The sequence below is a fragment of the Pseudorca crassidens genome, chromosome 20, assembly GCF_039906515.1.
Source record: "Pseudorca crassidens isolate mPseCra1 chromosome 20, mPseCra1.hap1, whole genome shotgun sequence".
NCBI lineage: Eukaryota > Metazoa > Chordata > Mammalia > Artiodactyla > Delphinidae > Pseudorca > Pseudorca crassidens.
Window position 1 is genome coordinate 50,921,093 of NC_090315.1, and position 16,795 is coordinate 50,937,887.

The 16,795-nt window shown below is 36.1% G+C and overlaps 1 non-coding gene across 1 annotated transcript; it reads right to left on the reverse strand.

Annotated features, from left to right (window-relative positions):
- Positions 1-3,225: 3,225 nt before the first annotated feature.
- On the reverse strand, positions 3,226-3,298 carry TRNAG-CCC (transfer RNA glycine (anticodon CCC)). The gene has a single exon. It is a non-coding gene; the product is annotated as a tRNA-Gly (tRNA).
- Between the last annotated feature and the right edge of the window lie 13,497 nt (positions 3,299-16,795).

Sequence of the window (16,795 nt, forward strand, 5' to 3'; positions counted from 1 at the left end):
TTGTATACAAGCCAGTCAGATCTTTTCCTCCTTAGCCCCAGGCAGAGCATTTCAGACCTGTTGTGGACTGAGTCGTGCCCCTGCCCCCCAATTCTTATATTGAAGCCCTAATCCCCAATGAGACTATATTTGAAGATAGGGTCTCTAGGGGGGTAATTAAGGTTAAATGAGCTCATAAGAGTAGGGTTCTATATGATAGGACTAATGTCCTTATAAGAAGAAGAGATACTAGAGTTCTCTCTCTCTCTCCCAGCACTCACAGAGGAAAGACCAAATGATGACACAGCAAGAATGAGGATTTTATAAGTCAGGAAGAGTGATCTCACTAGAAACCCAATTTACCAGCACCTTGATCATGGACTTCTAGCCTCCAGAATTGTGAGAAAATAAATTTCTGTTGTTTAAGCCCTCCAGCCTCTGGTATTTTGTCATAGAAGCCTTGGCAGATTAACACAAGACCACTTCAGGAGTCTGCATTTCATCCTGGGAAGTCCTTGAGGCAAATTAAGCCTGGGACATGTGGCATCGTCCATTTTACATTTGAAAGCAAATATCTCTGGCTCTTGTGTAAAAAATGACATGAAAAAGGAAGGAAAGAATGGAAGTGGAAAGTTAGCTGAGAGGCTACTGTACTGGTCCACGCAAGAGGCAATGACATTCTTTAAGATTTGACGATGTAAAGCAAAAATGACAACTCTAAATTGTGCCATTTATAACATATCCTACTTGTGCAGTTTATAACACATGAAGATAGAATATGTATCACAACAATAGCCAAAGAGTGGGGATTTAAGGTTAATAGACTTACACTTGAAAATTTATACATTTCATGTCAGATGGTACACTATTAACACTGAATTGATTGTGATAATTTTATTATTCATAATGTAACCTCTAAGTTAACATGAAAAAGGTGCAAAGATATATAGCTAAAAAGCCAATAAAGTAACTTAAATGAAATACTAAGGGTATTTCATTAGCTCAAAATGAGGCAGAAAAGAAGGTATAGAGAAAAGAAAAACAGATGAGACAATTAGAAATCAAACAGCAAAATGGTAAACCAAAAATCAAGCTATATCTAAAGTTATATTCAATGTAAGTGGAATGAATATGCCAGTTAAATGACAGAGATTGTCAAGCAGGAGGAAAAAAAAGAAGCAAGATCCAATTAAATCCTATCTACAAAAACATACTTTAATTATAAAAACTAATAAAGAGTGACAGCAAAAGGATGGGAAAAGATATGCCATGCAGACAATAAACATGAGAAAGATGCAATAGCTATATTAATATTAGACAAGATAGACCTCAAGACAAGAATATTGATAAAGAGGGACATTTTTTCATGAAAAAATGCCAGCTCATCACAAAGACATAACAATTATTAATACATATGTGCCTAATAATAGAACTTCAAAATACATGAAGCAAAAATAGTTAAGATTAAAGGGAAAATAGATAATTGCACAATCATAGTTGGAGATATTCACGTCATCTTAATAATTAATACAACACTTAGACCAAAAAAAATCAATAGAATGGATGACATGATCAGCACTAGCAACCTCCTTGATCTAACTGATGCTTAATAAAACACAATGTTCTATAACTAGAATACACATTCTTTTCAAGTGGCATGGAACTTTCAAGATATATAATATACTGAGCCATAAAATAAATCTCAAGAAGCGTAAATCGGCATCCCTATTTGGAAGTACCTATTAAAGCTAAACTTACATCTACCCTGTGGACCAGTATACCTATTCGTAGTGCATACCACAGAGAACTGAATCCACCAAAAGACAAGTACAGGATTATCCACAGCAGTGTTATTCAAAATATCCCAGTCCTAAAAAGCAGCTAAATGCCCATCCACAGGAGAATGGAGACATTGTGGTATCTTCATATAAAAGAATGTAACAGAAAGAAAAATGAACTTTTGCTACACAGGACAATATGGATGAGTCTCACAGATGTGATGAAAAACTCAAGAATCCAGTTGTAAATCTAGTCAATAATGTATGATTTCATTTATGTGAAGTTCAAGAACAGGCAAAACTAATCAACAGTTATAGGAGGCAGAAGAGTTGGAGTAGCTGTTACTTCTTGGTATGGTAGATATTGCCTGGGAAGGACACATGGGAACATTCTACATGCTGACAACATATGTCTTATACAGGTGGGAGTTAAGGCCACTTCAAAACAACTGACTGGTCTGGTTCAAAAGGCCCAGCCTTCACCCCATAAAACCAACTGTATAAACGATATGAGTCATAAGGACCTTGGTTTTCCAATCAACATTCCTAGGAGATGATCCCCAAAAGTAGAACTGGTAGGTCATCTCCACCCGTCCCCCAATGCATTATTGCCAAATCTGATGACTTGAACTTTGTGCTCCCTTGGAAAGAAGCTTGCAAACAGGTGGTCCTTGTACCAACTATACAAAGAGATTTTCTTGAGGAGATTACTGATTGAATCAGTCCTGCAATGAGACCTTTTGATTGACCTAAAAATACAAATTGTTTAGAACTCTTTTAGAAGCACTTACCATAAACTGATATACTGATTAATCTTTGAAATGTGGCCTTCGATGGGCAAAACTGTTTGGCCAGTTGAAGTTCTTGTGAACTTGTGAAAAAATGTTTGTCTTTGAAAGCATTTCCTACTTTTCATATCTTTCCTTCCATTAGCTGCCTCTTCCTGACTTCCCTCCCTGTTATTGCAGTAGGAAGCATCTCTTCACACGAGCCCAGACATGCTTGGGCAGCCTTGCATAAAAACTTTTGATAGAAAGGGATCGTGCATTGTGATTTTCCCAGGGTGCCATAGCTTTAGGGACATCAAGTAAGTGTCATATACATGGACCTGTGTTAGAATAGCATGTGCTAGTATAAGAAGTGTAGGAGTCAGACCTCAGTTTAAGCAGTGGCTTTGGTACTCAGTAGCTGTGCAATGTTAGGCAAGTTACTAAAACTCTCTGAGTTTCAGTTTCCTTGTCTGTAAAATGCAATTAATGATCATTGTCTCATAGGATTATTCTGAGGTTAAACATCTAGAATGGTGTCTGGCATATTGTAAGGGCTCAATAAACAATGGTATTTAAAAAGATATTTATTTATTTGGCTGCGCCCGGTCTTAGTTGCGGCACGTGGGATCTTTGTTGCGGCATGCAGAATCTTTATAGTTGTGGCATGCCAACTCTTAGTTGCGGTATGTGGGATCTAGTTCCCTGACCAGGGATCGAACCTGGGCCCCCTGCATTGGGAGCACAGAGTCTTAACCACTGGACCACCAGGGAAGTCCCAACAATGGTATTATTATTTCATGATGATGATAATGCTGCTGCTTCTGCTGACATTAAATTTAGTGGTATTCTGACCTCTTCCCTCTATAAATATAGGCAAAAACATCACACAGTTATGTATAATTAATGAGTTCTTTTGCTCCTTACTTTCTGGATAATGGGGCTTATCAATTCTTCATAAGGCACTTTGGATTCTGGAGCTAAAACTCTAAAGAGGTCTAATGACTAAATAAAATTTAAATGCCCTTAGTACTTTATGTAATTATCACAGAGTGCCAGAGTGATATTTGGAAAATAAATAAATTGAGTTGGCTATTTTGTTCTCTTTAAGATTTCTATGAAGATGTTAACAGACGGAAAGCCAGTAAAAATACTGTATGAAATTTATTTTTGTTTTAATTTTTTCAAATCCCTTGTTGCTTAGCACAGGAGGATGTGACTGTAAGAGAGTTTCGGCATAGTTCATTAGCTTTTAGAATAAGAGCTTTGTGAATTACCTAATTACACTCAACCTTGGTGCTCTTGACATTCTGCACAATCACTGTAGAACAGTTCATGTGTGGCATGTGTACCCTATAGTTTAATCTGACACAGTCATTTTTTCTTAATGAATCGGGAATTTAGGGCCCATTGTACAAATAATTGGCTTGGAAGTGGAAAGCATTTTTCTCTTCTTAAATAACAATATTGCACTTATACAGTGTAGACTGGGAAGGAGCTGGGAAGAGAGTACAGGGGACTGTTGTCAAATAATAAAATGATTAATATATATTTGTGATTAACTTCCCACTATTATCATCGGTGAGAGAGAAGATGGAGTGACAAAGAGAAAATGGTATGAATTATATAGGTCTATTTGAAAGAAGCAGGAATTTGATTCAAGTGAAACAAGGGCTATGGTTTATTTATTATTATTTAATCTGTGCAGGAAACTAAGTGTTTTACATATATTCTCAGATTTAATCCTTCGATGCCTCTGTGAGGAGGTGCTTTATGGAAAACACCATATTTTTTCATCAAGCATTTATTGACCACTTATGTGCCAGACATTGTGCAGGACATTGGGACTTCACCAATGGCTAAGACATGTTTTCTGCAATCTCACAGAGAGGGTGGATCACCAATCTGTACATGGAAAAAATAGTGTTTGTAATAAGTAGGGAGAGTAAGTATAAACAAAGAAGTATCAGTGTTGATTTCTAGGCATAACTGATTTGTAGATAGGCATTCTTAAAACAGTCACTATATCACTTTAGAGTTGGAAGATTTCCCAGGGTTTAAGGATTGTAGGGCAGGGATGACTCAAACCTCATTTACTACCAGAGATTTGGCACTTGGGCAAGGTGTTGTGCTACAGCATGTGGAGTGCACAGCCAAGCCCAAGGAGAGGGATCTGGAAGATGATGGCCTGCACGTGCGTACCCGACTCTCTTTTCCTCACAGCTCCCATGCGGGATCCACCCAGTGCATGCAGATGGTGCCTCGAGGGTGTGTTTCTGGTGGTGAGATTTCCTGAGATGTTTCTGAAAGAGGGCAGGTGCAGGGGACTTGATTATCTGGAGTGATGGCCCAGGCCTCTGCTCTGCCAACAGATGGGTTAGATCTTAGAAAGAGCTGCCACTGTCTGCTCCCTGTGGCCTCTGGTCCTTGGGATGGGCTTCCTCATTGTTTAAATCTGCACAGAGGTACAGAACACCTGGCCCAGGGGCCTGAATCACAACATTTCCCCCTGCCTGGAGGGGCCATCTTGTGTCCTAACAGCTCCAGGGAGTCTTTCTGTCTTTGGATACACATTAAAATTTCCAAAAATACCTATGCCTGGATGCTATGCAGACCATGAAATGAGAATAGCTGTGACTGTGGCTCAGGTACCAGTATATCTTAAAATGTTCTCAAGAGCTTCTAAGGTATGGCTACATTAGATTGCAAATGACTAATTTAATATGACTCAGGATGAGCACACTCACTAGTTAAAAAAGGTGATTAACCTTGAGGGAAAACCAATGGAGAAATAACATGGGGCCTTAACACAGAATTAAACTTTCAAGTAGTTGAAATGGAACAACAACAAAAAACTACTTTCTGAAAGAAAAAATTCTGGATTTCACAGTACAGTTAAAGAATTTAAAAAATACATCACTGGGTGAGAACTTAATTATTCTCTTTGAAAATCTAACGGAATAAGTAGCTTACAAGACAGATAAAAAGAAATGGAAGTCAGAAGTGAAAGATAATTAACTGATGACTAAGAGGGAAGAAGAATAAATAGCGGATAGATAATAATGAAAGAAATAATAGAACCTTTTCCTGAGTGGAAGAATGACTTAAATGTAAAATTTAGAAAGGCTCAATGGCTCCCAAATAGCTTTGAAATTAAAGGCCTCAAATATCAAGTGGGGATATAGGAACATATAATTGATTATATACTTTAAGGTCAGAACTCTAAGGATCATTTTCCTCTTAGGAAAAATATTTTTTTTGGGAGAATGCAGGATTCAATATGCATGCTACCCATCCATTTTGGATAAGAAATTATTCAAGTATAATAGAAAAGTGTTGAGGGTAATATAGTATGAATATGTGATGGGGGTGGTTGGCTAAGTGGAGACAGACTGGGAGTAAAAGCATTCTAATATTTTCACTTGGTGCCAGGGAAATGCAGTGGGCAAGGAAACTGCCTTGGTTGGCTGCGTGACTACTTAATCTAGCATTATCAATAGAGGAATGTAGGTTTCATCATAACTATTAGGAATGGATATATAACCAGTGTTGAAAACTATGGTTATCTTTCCAAAGTAATCAGGCATATGGCTGGAGGGTATGAGGAATAATACAAAAAAAAAAAAAAAGTTGCCAGAAAGAGTAAAAATGAGAACAACAAAGATAAAAATGAAATGATAAATAAATCAAATGAGATTAAAGTATAAGAATAAAACCAAATATATACATTATCACAGTACATGAGAAATACTGACATAATAATAATTATTTCATAATACTGAAATAATTTGCATAACACAAGTCAGAAGCTCTTGTAGGAGGTTAAAATGCAAAGTGCACAAAGAAGATCGAGTAACTATTGGTACAATCAAGACGGTATTTACTTGAATGCACTGAACGTGTGATGAAGCTCTAAAAAACAAGAATGACTTGGACCAAATAAAATGATAGTAGCAGTAGGTTTTGATATAACCCGTTAAAAAATTTTAGTGATCAGTGCAATAAAAAACAGGCTACCTTGCATTTTACTCATGTACTTAAAAGCTCAAAGCAATGTGTTCTAAAGAAGCATTTTAGCTATGTGCAAAAGCAAGCATTATTTTTTGATTAACAGGCATGAATAAGACCATAAAATAATAAAAATGTAGAGATTTTTCAGGTCACGTTTCTAATTATGGCCAATAAAACTAGAAACCAACACTACAATTACTGTACAATTCTTAATTACTTAAAATTAAAACAAACCCTCAATTAAAGACGAAATTTAGAATATCACAAATTATCTAGATAAGTAAATACCAAAATATCAGTTTATATCATAGCTTATGTGACATAGCCATTGCTTTATTCAGAAAAAGTTATTAATGTTAAAAGAAAGCCACATGAAAATATGACTAAGCAACTAGAAAAAAGCATGGTACAATATATGAAAGGATGAAGGTAGCAATAATTACTGATATAAAGGATAAAATTAGAGAAACAGAAGAAGTATATACATACACTTACAATAAACAATGGAATATACGTACAATGGAATATATATGCAATGGAATATTACTCAGCCATAAAAAGGATGAACATTTGCCATTTGTGACAACATGGATGGACCTGGAGAATTTTTATGCTTGGTGAAATAAGTCAGATAGAGAAAGATAAATACTGTATATTTTCACTTATATGTGGAATCTAAAAAATAAAATAAATGAACAAATATAACAAAACAGAAATAGACTCACAGATACAGAGAATAAACTAGTGGTTACCAGAGGGGAGAGTGGTTGGGGAGGGGCAAAATAGGCAGAGGGGTGTAAGAGGTACAAACAACTAGGTATAAAATAAATGTTACAAGGATGTAATGTATAATACAGGGAATATAATCAGTATTTTATAATAACTTTATATAGAGTGTATTCCAGAAAAATAACAAGTTACTATGCTGTATACCCCAAACTAATATAATATTGTGAGTGAATTAAAAAAAGAAATAGAAAAAACATATAGTTGAAAGAATAAATATATGCCAAAATATGGGCCTTTAGAAAAAGCAAACTGCCGGCATGTTTGATTATGGAAAATATGAAAAGATATAATAATTAAAATATATATTCAATAATTAGATAATTGTAAATACACAATATAAAGCATAACTGACAATACCACAGACACTGAAAAAATAAACAATTTATAAGAGAATACTATTTGTATTTTTTCTGAGGATCATATTTTCTTGATAACTGGTTTCTTGCTTATTTCAATATTCTGATTGTATTTGTTTCACCAACAGTCTTTCCCATTTGGTCAGAACTCAACCCTCATCACTGTTGGCACGTCCATTTAAGTCTGACTACTCACATAGTGTTTATAACTCTTCCATTTTCAAACAGTACTGCTTTTTGTCAGTAGAGGAGGGTTGTTTATCATGACCACCTCCAGTCAATGTCTAGTAAGGAGAAATTCACCTAGCAGAGGTGGCTTGTTTGTTTGTTTGTTTTCCTGAACCAACACTACATGCATTGAGAGACTCCCCATGACTTCTGTTGCACCAGCTAGACACAAGAAGGGCCCTCCCTATTGTCAGCTTTTGTTCCTGAAACTCAGCATTGTCTGGCAGTTCAGTATCAAGTTTTTAGACCATTGCCATTGAATTGGTTTTATTGAGCTGGTTGAAATGTATTTTATTATATTAGGAATGAATTTCACTATGCTATTGTATTATCCATGAAAATGCAGTAAAGGATCTTCAACTTAGTCACTTCATCTTTAACAACAAATGCATATAAATGTATGTACTACCTCTTGTGTATAAAAACCAATGTCTCAACATTAAGCCTCCTGGGAAGTGATTAGAAATGGTAATAGTAACTCCTGGTGGGACATGACTTGAAAATTGACATAGAAAGTGTCTAGAGTCAAAGCGCAGAACCTCTGAATTAAACTGGGTAAAAACAACTGCTGATAAAAATGCCCAACATTGGGTATTATCATTTAAAAGTTGCCATTTTGCAGAAGAACTGAATAGACATTTTTCCACAGAGGAAATACAGATGGCCAACAGGCATATGAAAAGATGCTCAACATTGCTAATCATCAGAGAAATGCAAATCAAAACCACAATGAGATAGCACCTCAATCCCATCAGAATGACTATCATTGAAAAGAACACAAAGAACAAATGTTGGTGAGGATGTGGAGAAAAGGGAACCCTTGTACACTGTTGGTGGGAATGTAAATTGATGCAGCCGCTGTGGAAAACAATATGGAGGTTTCTCAAAAAAACTAAAAACAGACCACCATATGACCCAGCAATTCCATTCCTGCATATATATCCAAAAAATACAAAAACATTAATTCAAAAACATACATGCATCCCAAGTTTATAGCAGCATTATTTACAACTGCCAAGATATGGAAGCAACCTAAGTGTCCATCAGCAGTTGAACAGATAAAGAAGATGTGGTATACATACACAATGGAATACTACTCAGCTATAAAAACAACGAAAATTTGCCATTTGCAGCAACATGTATGAACTTGGATGGCATTATGCTAAGTGAAATAAGTCAGGCAAAGACAAATACTGTATGATGTCACTTATAATGGAATTTAAAAAAATGTAACAAACCAGTGAATATAACAAAAAAGAAGCAGATTCACAGATAGAACAAACTAGTGGTTACCAGTGGGGAGAAGGAAGGGGGGAGGGGCAATATTAGGGTAGGGGATTAAGAGGTACAGACTATTATGTATAAAATAAGTTACAAGGATATATTGTTCAACATGGGGAATATAGCCAATATTTTATAATAACTATAAATGGAGTATAAATGGAGTATAACCTTTAAAAATTGTGAATCACTATATTGTACGTATATAATTTATATATATTATACATCAACTATACTTCAATAAAAAATTGCGGTTTTGTTATATTTGAAAAAAATTTTCTTTTTCCATTTTCCCCCCTACCTTTTCCCTGCTTACTACAACTCTCTAGGCCTCCAATGCTGGAACCAGGTCTTTTGGTTTAAATAGGTGTTGTACAAACCTCCTTTCCATTGGCTTGCCCACACAGAGCTTTATATGCACACCCAAAGCAAGCTTTGATAATGTGCTTTGGCTTGTGTCAAATAAGAGAAAGAAAATGGCTGATAGCTTCAACACTTTCTAACTGAACTGTGATTTACTTCCACTACTCTCTACAGTTTGACGAACAGATATTATAATATCTTAGTATTATATTAAGATTATAATACTGACTTTGTTTACAGAAATATTGTAACTCAAACTTTTTTTTTTTTGCGGTACATGGGCCTCTCACTGCTGTGGCCTCTCCCGTTGCAGAGCACAGGCTCCGGACGCGCAGGCTCAGCGGCCATGGCTCACGGGCCCAGCCACTCCGCGGCATGTGGGATCTTCCCGGACCGGGGCATGAACCCATGTCCCCTGCATCGGCAGGCGGACTCTCAACCACTGTGCCACCAGGGAAGCCCTCAAACTTTTTTTTTAGTTGAAATATGGTTGATGTACAATATTATGTTAGTTTCAGGTATACTGCTTCTCAGGCTAGAAACCACAAAACACAGAAATAACTTTTAAAATTGTGAATTTTAATACTTCTACTCTGCAACCTATGTCCAATGGATCTTACTTTGTGTTTTTCTTTTTTCTATTCCTCCAAAACAAGGAATTAAAACAACCTAGGTAAAATGAGTGACAGAGTGTATGATTTTAGTTCATCTGCTGTCATCTTATTCTAAGTTACGTGTTTGAATTTTGTATTACTGTTTGTGTATTTATTCTTATGTATATACAAAGAGACAAAGTTTGTTCTGTTGAAAATCCTTGAATTTGTAACTTAAACCTTGAATTATGACAGATAAAATTATCTGAATTGCTATAATGCACTTATCACAAAGCTCTGTTTCTCTGTGCAGCAGGATGGAGATGATACAAAATGATATTTATTATTTAGAGATGATGTAGCAAGCCAAAAAATATTTAAACAAATACATATATTTTCAGGTGCTTAAATAAAAAACAAATACTAAGCTGAAATGTTTGATAGTCCCAGAAGCAATTTATAATGAATATATTTAATGTCATAGGCTTTACTCCTACTTTACATCACTAAAGTTCATGTAGCTTGATCTTAAATTTTGTGGAAAGGTTTGTAATCCTTTAAGCTGTTCTTGTGTCATCTTGATCCTTCCCAAGGAAAGGAAATTAGGTTGTTTAGTGTCTTTATAAAACTGTCATACATTTATATATTTTTCCTTCAAAGTAATAGCAATGATCGTTTATAGAATGCTTTCAGGTACACATAATCCTGAGGATTATTCTGATTTAATGACTTGATAAGAACATACATCTATCTAGTAACAGAGCTGGAACTTCTGAGGAACTGCTTTGGGATTTAGGATACAAAGTATTTATAATTTCATATTTTCATGAATAAATTAGATAAGCTGTCACAAGAGTGATTATGCACATATGGGAATCATCAGGCCCTTATTGCTTTACTGCCTTTCATACCCAGCTCCAACTTCTTCTTCAGTTCAACTTCAGTTCTTCTTAGAAATACTGTTCACTTTTTTTTTTTTTCGGTACGCGGGCCTCTCACTGTTGTGGCCTCTCCCGTTGCGAAGCACAGGCTCCAGACAAGCAGGCTCAGCGGCTATGGCTCATGGGCCCAGCCGCTCCGCGGCATGTGGGATCTTCCCGGACCGGGGCACGAACCCGCATCCCCTGCATCTGCAGACGGACTCTCAACCACTGCGCCACCAGGGAAGCCTGCTGTTCACTCTTTGATTGGTTGTCCTTTCATCATGTTTACCTGGCAAAATCCCAACCATGCTTCAATATAATTGTCTATCTTATTTAAACGTACTTACTGCTAGGTTGCCTACCACTGCTGGCCACAGATGTTAGTACCTATCAATTCATAATCTCTGTCCTTACCAAGGGTGAAGAACTGTATCATGGAAATACTATGGGTGCCTTTTCTCTCTTCCCTGACTGTTGATTTCCACTCATACCTTCTTGTTTTTCAGCATTTGATATTAGCATGACATAAACCTAGGAAAGTATTTTAATTTAAACATATATCTTTAACCTAATCTTGGAGCTAATAATTTGAAAAGTACACACTTTCTACAGAATACAAATAAAATATATTATTATGTAAAGCTTCTATCACTAAATAATATAGAACACAAATCAACTTATCTCTAAATTGACAAATGAAATAGTTTCACAGACTATGTTCCTGAACATTACTGCCTAGAGAAATATTCTAAAGTGCCATATGTTTGATTACTTGAGTATATTTTTATAAAATGGAAATTCATTGATTCCCATCAGATGGAAATTAGAAAGAAAGTCAACTATTTAAAATCATCTCATCAATTTATTTTATCTGATAATTTAAGCAAATATATACTCACCAATTTAAATATAAATACATTTGTATATATATGATTTGCTAAACTCATTATGCAGTATGATTTACTAAACTTATTATATTTTTATAAATATGTTTTCAATTTTCTTGAAAAAAGCTGCGACTAGTGTACCTGCCAAATGTTGTAAAGGTAGTGTAATTACTTCTACAAAATGAAGAGAATATGCATTTAGAAAATCCTAAAGACACCACCAAAAAATACTAGAGCTCATTAATGAATTTGGTAAAGTTCAGGATACAAAAATCAATATACAGAAATCTGTTGCATTTCTATACACGAACAATGAGCTGTTATCAGAAAGAGAAATTAAGGAAATAATCCCATTTACAATTGCATCAAAAAGAATAAAATACCTAAGAATAAACCTACCTAAGTTGGTAAAATACCTGTACTCAGAAAACTATAAGACACTGATGAAAAAAATTGAAGATGACACAAACATGTAAAGATACTCTGTGTTCATGTATTGGAAGAGTTAATATTATTAAAATGACCATACTAAGCCCTGCGGTGCCAGTGACAGAGGGTCAGGTGCTGCTGCAGCCTGCCCGGCTGCCTGCCGCCTGCCAAACACAAGCCGCTGCCACCCTCCCCAAGGAGATCCTGTGGCTCCTGGAAGATGGCGGAGGAGAAAGATGTGGAGGTCACCTTCCTCCCAACAAATACATCTACATGTGGAACAACTCCTGCAGAACACCTACTGAACACTGGCAGAAGACCCCAGATTTCCCAAAAGACACCCTCAGGCAACCTACATGCAGAGGCCAAGCCAAATCCATAGGTGAACCCCAGAAGCAGTGCAAACAAAGAAGAGAAAGGGAAATTTCTCCCAGCAGCCTCAGGAGCAGCAGATTAAATCTCCACAATCAACTTGATGTACACTGCATCTGTGGAATACCTGAATTGACAACGAATCATCCCAAAATTGAGATGATGGACTTTGGGAGCAACTGTAGACTTGGGATTTGCTTTCTGCATGTAATTTGTCTCTGGTTTTATGTTTATCTTAGTTTAGTATTTAGAACTTATTATCATTGGTAGATTTGTTTATTGATTTGGTTGCTCTCTTTTTTTTAATGTATATATATTTATCCTTTTTCTCTTTTTGTGAGTGTGTAGGCGTATGCTTCTTTGTGTGATTTTGTCTGTATAGCTTTGCTTTTACCATTTGTCCTAGGGTTCTGTCTGTCCGTTTTTTTGTTTTTTCTTAGTATAGTTTTTAGGGCTTGCTATCATTGGAGGATTTGTTTTTTTGTTTGGTTGCTCTCTTCTTTATTTTTTATTACTTTTTAATTTTTTTATTTTTAATAATATTTTTTAATTTTAACAACTTATTTTATTTTATTTATTTATTTTCTTTCTTTTTTTCTCTCCCGTTTTTTTCTGAGCTGTGTGGCTGACAGGGTCTTGGTGCTCCAGCCGGGTGTCAGGCCTGAGTCTCTAAGGTGGAAACCCCGAGTTCAGGACATTGGTCCACCAGAGACTTCCTGGCCCCATGTAATAGCGAACGGCGAAAGCTCTCCCAGAGATCTCCATCTCAATGCTAAGACCCAGCTCTACTCAACGACCAGCAAGCTACAGTGCTGAACACCCTATGCCAAACAATTAAGGACCAAACAAAAAATGATGAACAACACAATAGGTGAAATTAAAAATTCTCTAGAAGGAATCACTAGCAGAATAACTGAGGCAGAAAAATGGATAAGTGGTCTGGTAGATAAAATAGTGGAAATAACTCCCACAGAGCAGAATAAAGATAAAAGAATGAAAACAATTGAGGACAGTTTCAGAGACCTCTGGGACAACATTAAATGCAACAACATTCGAATTATAGGGGTCTTCTCCAAGAAGAAGATATAACAGTTGTAAATATTTATGCACCCAACATAGGAGCACCTCAATACATAAGGCAAATGCTAACAGCTATAAAAGGGGAAATTGACAGTAACACAGTCGTACTAGGGGACTTTAACACCCCACTTTCACCAATGGACAGATTATCCAAAATGAAAATAAACAAGGAAACACAAGCTTTAAATGATACATTAAACAAGATAGACTTAATTGACGTTTATAGGACATTCCATCCAAAAACAACAGAATACACTTTCTTCTCAAGTGCTCATGGAACATTCTCCAGGATAGACTGTATCTTGGGTCACAAATCAAGCTTGGTAAATTTAAGAGTATTGAAATCGTATCAAGTATCATTTCCGACCACAACGCTATGAGACTAGATATGAATTACAGGAAAAAATCTGTAAAATATACAAACACATGGAGGCTAAACAATACACTACAAAATAACAGATCACTGAAGAAATCAAAGAGGAAATCAAAAAATACCTAGAAGCAAATGACAATGAAAACATGATGACCCAAAACCTATGGGATGCACAAAAGCAGTTCTAAGAGGGAAGTTTATAGCAATACAATCCTACCTCAAGAAACAATAAACACATCAAATAAACAACCTAACCTTACACCTAAAGCAATTAGAGAAAGAAGACCAAAAAACCCCCAAAGTTAGCAGATGGAAAGAAATCATAAAGATCAGATCAGAAATAAATGAAAAAGAAATGAAGGAAACAATAGCAAAGATCAATAAAACTAAAAGCTGGTTCTTTGAGAAGATAAACAAAATTAATAAACCATTAGCCAAACTCATCAAGAAGAAAAGGGAGAAGACTCAAATTGATAAAATTAGAAATGAAAAAGAAGTAACCTCTGACACTGCAGAAATACAAAGGATCCTGAGAGATTACTACAAGCAACTCTATGCCAATAAAATGGACAACCTGGAAGAAATGGAGAAGTTCTTAGAAAAGCACAACCTTCTGAGACTGAACCAGGAAGAAGTAGAAAATATAAAGAGACCAATCACAGGCACTGAAATTGAAACTGTGATTAAAAATCTTCTAACAAACAGAAGCCCAGGACCAAATGGCTTCACAGGCGAATTCAGTCAAACATTTAGAGAAGAGCTAAGACCTACCCTTCTCAAACTCTTCCAAAATATAGCAGAGGGAGGAACACTCCCAAACTCATTGTATGAGGCCACCATCACCCTGATAGCAAAACCAGACAAAGATGTCACAAAGAAAGAAAACTACAGGCCAATATCACTGATGAACATAGATGCAAAAATCCTCAGCAGAATACCAGCAAACAGAATCCAACAGCACATTAAAAGGTTCATACACCATGATCAAGTGGGGTTTAGAGGCATGGAGGGAACTTACCTCAACATAATAAAGGCCATATATGACAAACCCACAGCCAGTATCGTTCTCAGTGGTGAAAAACTGAAAGTATTTCCACTAAGATCAGGAAGAAGACAAGGTTTCCCACTCTCGCCACTATTATTCAATATAGTTTTGGAATTTTTAGCCACAGCAATCAGAGAAGAAAAAGAAATAAAAGGAATCCAAATCAGAAAAGAAGAAGTAAAGCTGTTATTGTTCGCAGGTGACATGATACTATACATAGGGAATCCTAAAGATGCTACCAGAAAACTAATAGAGCTAATCAATGAATTTGGTAAGGTAGCAGGATACAAAATTAATGCACAGAAATCTCTTGCATTCCTATACACTAGTGATGGAAAGTCTGAAAGAGAAATTAAGGAAACACTCCCATTTACCATTGCAACAAAAAGAATAAAATATCTAAGAATAAACCTACCTAGGGAGACAAAAGACCTGTATGCAGAAAACTATAAGACACTGATGAAAGAAATTAAAGATGATACCAACAGATAGAGAGATATACCATGTCCTTGGATTGGAAGAATCAACATTGTGAAAATGACTATATTACCCAAAGCAATCTACAGATTTAATGCAATCCCTATCAAATTACCAATGGCAGTTTTCACAGAAGTAGAACAAAAAATTTCACAATTTGTATGGAAACACAAAAGACCCCGAATAGCCAAAGCAATCTTGAGAAAGAAAAACGGAGCTGGAGGAATCAGGCTTCCTGACTTCAAACTATACTACAAAGCTACAGTAATCAAGACAGTATGGCACTGGCACAAAAACAGAAATATAGATCAATGGAACAGGATGGAAGCCCAGAGATAAACCCACGCACATAAGGCCACCTTATCTTTGATAAAGGAGGCAAGAATATACAGTGGAGAAAAGACAGCCTCTTCAATAAGTGGTGCTGGGAAATCTGGACAGCTAAATGTAAAAGAATGAAATTAGAACACTCCCTAACACCATATACAAAAATAAGCTCAAAATGGATTAAAGACCTAAATGTAAGGCGAGTTACTATAAAACTCTTAGAGGAAAACATAGGCAGAATGCTCTATGACATAAATCACAGCAAGATCCTTTTGGACCCACCTCCTAGAAAAATGGAAAGAAAAACAAACAATTGGGACTTAATGAAACTTAAAAGCTTTTGCACAGCAAAGGAAACCGTAAACAAGATGAAAACACAACCCTTACAATGGGAGAAAATACTTGCAAACTAAGCAACTGGCAAAGGATTAATCTCCAAAATATACAAGCAGCTCATGCAGCTAATATCAAAAAAACGAACAACCCAATCCAAAAATGGGCAGAAGACCTAAACAGACATTTCTCCAAAGAAGATACACAGATTGCCAACAAACCCATGAAAGGATGCTCAGCACTAGTAATCATTAGAGAAATGCAAATCGAAACTGCAATGAGGTATCACCTCACACTGGTCAGAATGGCCATCAACAAAAAATGTACAAACAATAAATGCTGGAGAGTGGGTGGAGGAAAGGAAACCCTCTTGCACTGTTATTGGGAATGTAAATTGATACAGC